The sequence below is a fragment of the Henckelia pumila genome, chromosome 3 (assembly GCF_033568475.1).
Source record: "Henckelia pumila isolate YLH828 chromosome 3, ASM3356847v2, whole genome shotgun sequence".
Classification (NCBI taxonomy): domain Eukaryota; kingdom Viridiplantae; phylum Streptophyta; class Magnoliopsida; order Lamiales; family Gesneriaceae; genus Henckelia; species Henckelia pumila.
Genome location: NC_133122.1, coordinates 13,767,288 through 13,776,288, shown reverse-complemented (window position 1 = coordinate 13,776,288; position 9,001 = coordinate 13,767,288). Strand labels below are relative to the sequence as shown.

Here is a 9,001-nt window from a genome sequence, read left to right as displayed (position 1 = left end):
TGGACGTTAAAATTCTAAAACTACTTCAATGATGCATGCCAAATGGTTATGGATCAACATGCAACAGTCTGAATATATAAAGCTAGACATGGCATGAATAAAGATGTAATGAATGTGAGAATTAGTAAATATATCTCTTTGTTATGTTTGCATGTGGGAGGGAGCCGGTGTTGTTACTTTCTTTACAACAATTTGAACTGCATGCTTTTTCTTTATGGTCTCTGGCGTGCTTCATTGTCTTGTTGCCAGTAATTAAGTTTTGTTTCTATTTGTTTTGTTAAAATCTAATGCTCCTGCAGATTAAGCGCGAAATTTCAACCATGAAGTTAATAAGGCATCCAAATGTCATTCGAATGCATGAGGTAGCTATTTAACTTGTCAAGCCAACTTTTTCCAAACCTGTTAATTTGATTCGATTTATTTGCCCTCCCTGCAGGTCATGGCTATCAAGTCAAAGGTATTCATCGTGATGGAATTTGTCAGTGGTGGTGAACTCTTTGAAAAAATTGTAAGCTACGAGTATTATTCGATGTCAATGTGTAATCATGACAGATTGATTATGAGGATAGTAGCTGATGACAATACTCCTTGTGGTTTCTTGAGGCCAGGCTACTAAAGGTAGGCTTGGAAAAGATGAAGCTATAAAATATTTTCAGCAGCTAGTTAATGCTGTAGATTACTGCCACAGTAGAGGCGTTTACCATAGAGACCTTAAGGTAAGCTTCTAATTTTCTTGTTAATATTGGAAAATCTCAGGAAAGTGTTGCGTGCAACAGTCTTGATAGTTGATGGTTGGAACTCAAATTCTATTTCATTTTTATTAATGTATAGCCGGATAACCTGTTGCTTACCGCCAGTGGCGTCCTTAAAGTCTCTGACTTTGGATTAAGTGCACTATCTCAGCAAGCTTGGGTAAGCAATATTTTACTTTTACCTTTGCTGCATTTCTGAGACACCTTGTTGAGATCTTAATCTAGCCTAACTCAAGATGTTATATTGTGCTTGAAGTTCAATTTTTTTTAATCTTGCTTTCAGGAAGATGGGTTACTTCATACAACATGTGGAACACCCAACTATGTTGCTCCAGAGGTATGCAATTAGATTTTTGTGCATTTTGTTTTCCAGTTCTTTTATTTCTAAGATTTTTAATCATCTAACTAAATTATGCAGGTGATTAAAAGTAAGGGTTATGATGGAGCCAAAGCAGATATTTGGTCATGTGGTGTCGTACTTTTTGTTCTTATGGCTGGTTTTTCCCTTTTGAAGATCCAAATATTATGGCATTGTACAAAAAGGTAACAAAATCACATTTATCAATTCTATCGTGTTGTGTTGTGGAGTTATCCTCACAAATGTATGTCTCTCAAAATCACTGAATCTACCTGAATGGAATTTAAGGTATTAAAACACTAGAGATATCAGGTTAAAAGCGGTGCAAGTATCATATTACCCTGGATAAAATTTGTAATATATGCATGTTAATGCTCAAACCGCATTAATCTCCGTTTCAGATATTTGCAGCGCAGTTCATATGCCCTCCTTGGTTTTCTACCAGCACCAAGAATTTGATTACAAGATTATTGGATCCCAATCCATTGACATTATGTTCACTTCTTTCATGCTATTTACATATGACCCTTCCAGCAGTGCCAGAGGAAGAGAACAACAAAACCAGAAGCGTTTTAGCTTTTTCAGTCAGAAAATTCGGTTTTTATTTAAGCTCTTTTACTAAATTCGCTGATCTATTTTTCATGCCGATTGTAACTTCTTCACATGATTTTGCCATGTGGAGCAGAGGATCACAATTTCTGAGGTTCTCGAAAATGGGTGGTTCAAGAAATGATATAAGAAACCTGTATTTGAATGTGAGGAAGTTGCTCTTGACGATGTTGATGCTCTTTTTAATGAATCAGCGGTGGGTGTTCTGATGCAGCTTATATTCTTTAAATGTTTAAGGATAGATGTACTAAACTATTCTTTCTTGAATTCAGGACTCACCGAACTTTGTTGTGGAAATGCAAGAGGAACAACAACCTACCCCACCACTGATCATGACTGCCTTTGAGATTATCTCCTTCTCGCAGGGTCTCAATCTCAATTATCTTTTTGAAAAGCAAGCAGCATGTACATGTATACACTAGAAATTATAGTTGTGATGGAGTGGTAGAATCACTCTATTTTAAGTAGCCGTGGAAAATGCCCAACCCTTTAGATGGCTATCGGGGTTTGTTAAGCGAGAAACGAGGTTTGCATCCAAATGTTCTGCTAATGAGATTGCTTCAAAAATTGATCAAGCAGCTGGTTCCTTAGGTTTCGGTGTGCATGATTAATGCGTGGGATATCACACTATAACAAATATGATGAAGCACAACATTTAAAAACAACGCTTTTGTAAAAAAACGTTGTATTTTATTAAATCTAATCTGATTTTGCTGCAGCCATTGGAGCCAGCGATGGAGAATCAAGACTTCTTGCTTCTTGAGGGTTATCAGACAACATTTTTGCAGAGAAATTAATCTGCTCTTCTCTCTTTTAAGCGCACGATCGAAGACACTTCAGCGCGGGATTCATCGATAGAAACTGCTGCAAGTAACTCTTGGCCTTGCATTGGATTTACTAGATTCAATTGTGTTATACGGTTATGCATTGGTTTTCTTCCATTTGTTAACTCTGTGTTCTGGTTTTGAGCACAAATCCTCTGGACAAGAGGAAAGTTAAGGTATCGTTAATTAAATCTCTATTAATTAGTAGATTCAGATCTTTATATTACATCATGTGCTGTAAAGACTAGGTTTGCAGTGTTAACTAGCTCAATTTACTGTGAAATAAGCTTTATCCATTAAGGAACAATTTCGGGTCTTTTTCCCTTTGTTATTCATGGCTTTGTCACAAAAATCATGGGAGCCAAAAGTCACGTGAATCTGGGGTGCTTTCTATTAAAACCAAACCTATGTAAAAAAATGTACCTACTTTTTAACTCATTAAAAGCGTAATTACACACAGTGGCGTGGATTTGATTTGGTAAAGAATATGAAATGATTGCATATATAATTATATGAAGAGATTTCTTGAAATGTGTGTTTAGGTGGATTGGACACCAGAGCTTCACAGAAGATTTGTTCAAGCGGTGGATCAGCTTGGCGTGGATAAGGCTGTTCCTTCGAGGATTTTGGAGCTTATGGGTCTCACTCGCCACAACATTGCCATCCATCTTCAATTATGCATATTCATGATATATATATATATATATATATATATATATATATATATATATATATATATTCCTTCTCATTTTATGTGTTTTCTCTGCCAAATTTCGACCTCGGGTTCGAGCAAGAGAACTCGGGTAGTGTTTTGGATTAATTCATCAGGTCAAGTGGTTCGTGTATCATGAGGTAAAAATTGTTCAGAGTGGAGAAATGTAATTCACCTGTGTTATTATATTATTCTATTTTCAAGCAAGAAGAGAACTCAGGTAGTGTTCTGTATTTAAATTTAATGCATGTCCTGGAAACATGAGTTGCTTTAATTTATTTGGTCTCCATTTCTCCTGTTTGTGACATATTTCAGGTTATAATTTATTTCAAAGAAAACGGGGGGTTACAAGCACTTAGGTTATGGCCTTTTCAGGTACTTTCCTGTTTTGTGTTTGGCTAGTTTTGGATCTGGTGTACCTGATTTTCATTAGGTTTATTTCCTTTTTTTTTCTATTTGAAGGTTTATTTCCTTTTTGTTTCTTAATGTACACAGGAAATGTGTAAAAAGAAATATACTTCCGAAGAGTTGAAATTGGCCACCTGCCTGGTTTGTTCAAAGAAATTGAAAGATAGTACGACCATTGAAAGTGGTATGGAATTTGAATCTTATTGGATGAAGCATAATAAATCATCGGCCTTAGCAGATCATGATATCCATTTTGCAACAACTTTCTTGCCTTGGTCTCGTAGAATTCACATCACCAAGGGATTTCATGAATTTCTATAATTAGTGTCAAAAAATCATTTAGTTGAATTTCTGCTAATATACAAATCTTTTGTGTGTTTTATTCTGTTCCCCATTGTTGAAAATTATAATGAGACGGTAGATAATTGATTTAGCACTGTCAAGTGTTTTCTCAAATATATGTGGAGTATGTGCTAGATCAATAAATGCTGGTGGCTACAATCACGAAGCTTGAATAAGCATCTAAACTACAAGTTTCAAGAGATTTTAAGCTATGATTGGTATTAACGTGCTCTGCATATTTTTAAACTAAAGATCACTCAAGATATAAATCAGTAGCAACCATGAAGATCCAATGTTTTTAGTCTAACTAGCGAGATACATTGTGATATTCTTATGCTGATATCTAGAGGATGCCAGGTTCTAGTCTTGTGATATTTATGTCAACTTTTTGTAGTTTCTACGTTGCCATGCTGGAGATCTAATTCCATGTTGGTTGTATTTTGGATTTATTGTTGTAGATTTGATAATTTCAATACATTAGTCTCTGATATGGAGTAAGGGAATTGAATGATGAAGATTATTGTTTGGTTTACTTTTGTTGGATATACATTAATAAGGCTGCCCTGTTGTAGCACCTTGAGTTGGGGCAGATGGTTGTCTCTGTGAATTACATCTCTTGATTTAGGGGCTTTTGGATTTGTTGCGTTTCTGGGCTATTGGAGGCAGTGTTGTGCAGTGGATTTGGGATGTTTGGAGTGAATTTGGCACTGTTTTAGGCGCCACTGTTCTTTTGGACGTGATTCAAGTTTCTGCACACCAAGTATTTGAGATTTTGATTCTCTTAAATTACAACTTTCTTGCACGAGGTACTTGGATGTTCATTTGCTATTTTATTACGCTCTGGTATTGATTTATTATTAGAAGATTCATGTTGTTTTTTATTGATAATTATGATTTTTGGAGATTTTTGATGGTGTATTGTAATATGATCTTTAGCATTTTCTGTCTTGATGTTTGGGATGTTAGCTACTGTCATGAATGCAATATTTTTGCAATCAACAATGGAGAGCATTGGCATTTCAACAAGAGTTCAGACTGCATTTCGCATGTCAGAATTGCTAAACCATACATAAGAAGAAGAGCCGTTCGGCATTTAGAGAAAGGAAGAGTTGTAATTTTTGCAGCTGGTATTGGGAAATCGCTTTTTCACAATTGATACTGCTGCAGAACTTCGTTGTACAGAGAGTGAGTCCATTTCTATGACTTAAATGCTTATATATATTAATATGATATTTGTTGAATGTTATTAAACCATAAATCCCACTTGCTTTTCCTTTGTATTGTATAAATATATTAAGTGTCATCTATTTTCTTTCTAGAGTCATGAATTATTTTGTTCCTTATATTGTATCATTTTATTGGAATGGTGCATGAGAAACTGATGTTGCATTTTGTGTAGTTAATACGGAAGTGGTGCTGATCAAAGCTACAAATGTGGATGAAGTTTTTGATGAAGATCATAGGAATAATAAAAATGCAGGTCTACTAGTTTATTGAGTTAGAATTAGATTATTTTTTATATTTGAATGACTTGTAATATTGAAAGATTGTATATTAAATTTTATTTTACAAATTTTTGAATTTTGAGTGATTTATAATATTAAAAATTGTGAATTAATTTTTTTTTGTTTTTTATTTGATAAAAGACAACGCTTTTTAAATGTTGTCGTATAGGATTTAAAGCGTTGTTAAAGCCAGTGTTGTAAAAAAGTCAGCTCAACGACAACGCTTTTTATGCGTTGTCGTTTCTAAAAAAGACAACGCAAAAAAAGCGTTGTCGTTGAAAAAAAAGCGTTGTCTTTTTGAAAAAAGACAACGCGAAAAAAGCGTTGTCGTTGAGTGGTTTTTTTTACAACACTGGCTTCAACAACGCTTTTTTAGCCACATAGACAACGCGGAAAAAGCGTTGTCTATGACCTTTTTTCTTGTAGTGACATCGTTCATCACACGCTAGAAGACTAGTGACACATCCTGCTAGATCTCGAGAATCAGATCCTAGCTAATGTCCATTAGCATTTCCAACTATTCGTCGGATCCAACCACAACGGTACACATAGATGCCCTCACTTAACCGAAATGTCCAATCAACAATCTTCACTATTGTTGTTTCAATGGAAAACTCTCACATGAAACAACAACATAATCCTTTCCTGACCTATTGCTATCACTAAGCAATTGATTGAATCAATATCAGCTTCCTTCTTAACAAGAATGCACTATACTGGAAACTACCAACTCCCTTGCTTGTCTCCACTGTCAAAATAGCACCTAACTTGATATACAAGTCTACTTCTAATCGTTCCCGATTACAGCAATCCCAGAAGATTCATCTCTGGCGATCATTGAGACTAAATAACTCAAATCTTCGATTTCTCTGAGATGGTATTCAGTACTCATCCCATAAGCATTACTCGATAAAATACTACTCCAAGTATTTCTTAATTTCTACATCCTGATCAACCCTGATTGGCTCAACCAATCGAATTCGTCGATCTACTTAAGCTCGCACTTATCAGATCAAACCACCACTGATCATCCAACCTACATGGTTCGGTCAATAATCATGACTTGGCTGCCACAAAGAACCATTTCCAAACGGTGTCAGATCATAGTACATAAGTAGTTTACTTGGCACAAGTCCTACGCCTTTTCAGCACTACTAACTGTTGTTTCGTATTCTGAACTTAATCATCCTAACTCTGACAGAGTTACCCAATAACCACTAGTAGTCACTAGCACAGATCCCGTGTCACCTTAGTACTACTAATCGTTGTCTTGTTCACCCAAGGCAAACATCAAGATAAACTAAGCCCATTTCCATCCCATGGAAAATCCTACGCTCAACCTCTAAAATATCAGGCAGTACTTAGTGCAATCACCGGACTCACTATCTTTGCCTCGTTCATTCAGAATGAACACCACTGCTTGTCAAGTCCAAGAAGAATAACTGAAGAATCCCAAAAATTTCCACAATCTTCGAACACTCTCCTGATCATATCCCTTGTTAAGATTGTGCAACAGTTCAAGACTAAGGTAGCTTACCTCAATAACCCACCTGGACAACCACCAAGGTTTCACGGTCATAGGCCGTGCTTTCCTCACATCTTAAATAGTCGTATACAATCCTCAACATCTGATATAATCCCTCGCAGATGAAGTCATTCATCATGGAGTAGTCCTCGTATTCGAGTCTAAGTCTTGTAACAACATCCCATCCAATATCTTGGATAATTCCTATCACAAGGAAATTCTAACTACAACACTGATGACAACCCCTAGTCATTGCTGGTATAATCCGTCCACCTACTAGATCCACGTGTCTAGCAATAACCTAAAGGTTAATAACTATATGCTCAAGGTACACACTCGTCAAGGAAATCCCCTCCACGACTGGTTCCCACAGCAGAACATAAACAATATCTCTGGCACACCAGACGATATCGAACCATCGATGTCAAACCTGATATCTAATCCAAGGTCATACCTCGTCGTGACTGTCACCAAATTCCTAGACTGAGTAGCCTTCCCACCGCCAATCCTGAAGCACCAAGGCTCCCAGATAACCTCTGAAGTACAAGGACTCCCAGAGTAACACTGGCATAGGGTCGCGTCCCATCACGTCTGGTCATGGTCATAGTCAACAACTCTCGGCATATACTGGACCTGGTATCCCTGATGAAAACCCATCATCACAAGCCTCAACCTAACAAAGGTCAGACAGCCTACTTTTCTAAGGAAACAACCTAGAACAAAGTCCCAAATGTTCTAAACCGAACAATACCCTTAATGCCTCTAGATGAGTCCACTCATCGCTGGCACTAACATAGTCCACTGACTAACTAGGTCAATCCTAGGAAAACGCCTAGACTAACCGCAAGTCACACTGTCATAGTCGGCCTACTCAAATCCCATGAGCTGCAATAGTTAAACACTAATCAACTAAAACAATTTCAATCCTAGCAAAATCACTCGCAATCATCCACGAATTGCTGGATAAATAAAACATGTATCATTGCTTTAAGTTATGTACAATTCTCTTTATTACAATCTCATGTAATACATACAGTATTCAAAATACAATGAAATGTACAATCGAACTTGAAATGATACAACTAAAGTATGATGATTCATTACAACTGAAATACTGTTTACAACTACAACGATACAGTATTTAAAATCATCGTACAAGTCTTCGTTTCTTGAGCATGAAGCTTTTAATTGACACACGCATCGATACAAGCATACTTCCGACCAAGTCTCTCTACATGTCCTCCTACGAAGAACTCCGGAGAAATGGCTCGTGATAGCTAATCAGCTATGCTCTGCGTCAGTGCATGTCAGTCGACTCCTTCTGCTCCCGATCTACCATCAACGTTCTTCTTGTATTCATATCATGCTTTTGAACATGAAGTTTCCCGTGTGCCTACCGAAAGTATCGATATCAGCATACCGGAAAAACCATGTTCTGCATGAGGTTAAAGACCTCACTCTCGAAACCTGTCATGCTTTAGGAACTCGAGGCATTCTCTGGTGAAGGTCTATCTGACAATCTCTCCATCTACGACTGGAGAATCTTCAGAGTAGTGTCATCATGGTAATGACTGTACAGATGCAAGCATCAAGTAAGTCCCCACCAATCCTCTGGCATCCGGTACTCGATCCGAAGCTAGGATCCACATGAGTAGAAGTCTTGAAAACTCGGGCACGATTCCTTGCTCCTATCCGCACTTGCTGGAATCCCATAAGACAAATCTTTAGAAATCCTGCCGATGATGATAGTCTTTGGGCAACTTAATCGCCGTATCATCACCTCTTCCAAGGTCTCATCCATTATATAAGGATAACCCAAATTTTCATTACTATATCCCAAGTTTCTTGCATGTATACGCTCTGATACCAATAAATGTAGTGACCCTACCCAAATCCACTACCTAATCAGAGTTAAGAGCATAATTAAACATGCATTAAATAGATTGCTGTGGAAGACTTTAAATAA

The 9,001-nt window shown here is 37.0% G+C and overlaps 1 pseudogene; it reads left to right on the top strand.

The window, feature by feature from the left end:
- Window positions 1-305: 305 nt before the first annotated feature.
- LOC140888106 (CBL-interacting serine/threonine-protein kinase 23-like) lies at window positions 306-9,001 on the top strand (annotated as a pseudogene).